The sequence below is a fragment of the Triticum aestivum genome, chromosome 3A (assembly GCF_018294505.1).
Source record: "Triticum aestivum cultivar Chinese Spring chromosome 3A, IWGSC CS RefSeq v2.1, whole genome shotgun sequence".
Taxonomy (NCBI): domain Eukaryota; kingdom Viridiplantae; phylum Streptophyta; class Magnoliopsida; order Poales; family Poaceae; genus Triticum; species Triticum aestivum.
Genome location: NC_057800.1, coordinates 707,441,369 through 707,442,383, shown reverse-complemented (window position 1 = coordinate 707,442,383; position 1,015 = coordinate 707,441,369). Strand labels below are relative to the sequence as shown.

Here is a 1,015-nt window from a genome sequence, read left to right as displayed (position 1 = left end):
GGGGCGGTGAAAAGGGGATGCAAGGCGGGGCAGGACAGGTCTCGGAGGTGGTCAGGGCTGCCGCCGGCGGACGAGCTGCAGCACGCCGACTCCTATGGATCTGGAGTTTATGGAGCTGGGAGTTGGAGCGCGCCCGAACCGCGTGGTGGAGTGGAAATAGGAAAAGTGAGGAGGATAGATCGAGTGGTCAACTGTTCACCGACGCCATTTCCCCCCCTCCTCACTGCGAGAAGCACGTGCGTTTTGGTTTAGGCTATTGCGAGGCGCCGGTCGACCGGCGCCAGCCTCGATCGGCCGCTTCCGTGCCCTACGATGCGGCTGCTGTGAACCGTTGGATCTGCTCTCATTGCTTCGTCCTTCCTTTTTTTCTCTCTCTCTCAAAAATCATGGTACCACGTATGTGAAGCAGAGGCTGCAGTAAGCATCGCCAGCCCCCCACCACGCCCACGCGCGAGGCGGCCGAGCTCGAAGCACCGCCGCTCTCCGTCCATGGAGCTTTGAAGCACCCGCTCCCCGCTGGTTCCAGCACGAATCCTCGTCAGAAACCTTGCAGCTGTCGTGGATCGTAGTCCTCGCCCCACGTCATCGTCACATAATCCACCCCCATCGTTGGCGCTTGTACACACTGAAGTAGCCAGTTGCAGCATCAGGCAACACTAGTCCCAACAAACGATGCCGCCGGTTCTAGCATCCGGCATCGATCCCGACAATCGATGTGGTTGGTTCTAGCAAATGGCCATACCCGTCGCATCATCCAAGTGTCGGCAGTGTCGACACTTGATGTTGCCACTTCCAGCAAATGACGTCGCTGGTCATAGCTTCGCCACCATTAATTCCAGCAAAAAACCTATGTCGGTCGATGTGGCCGGTTGTAGCTTCCGTCGTCGATGGACATAACACGAGACGACGCCATTTGTAGCTTTTGCCGCAGCCGATCGTGACACGGGTTGAAGTCGGTTAGCTCCACCATGGCCAGCTGCAACTTCTGCCGACACGGTCGTAGCAACTTCCTATA

The 1,015-nt window shown here is 57.9% G+C and overlaps 1 protein-coding gene across 1 annotated transcript in view; it reads right to left on the bottom strand.

The window, feature by feature from the left end:
* Positions 1-158, bottom strand: part of LOC123063378 (probable anion transporter 7) — a gene marked incomplete in the record, with an annotated part of 3,379 nt that extends 3,221 nt beyond the window's left edge. The window contains 1 exon segment of the mRNA XM_044487143.1: positions 91-158.
* Between the last annotated feature and the right edge of the window lie 857 nt (positions 159-1,015).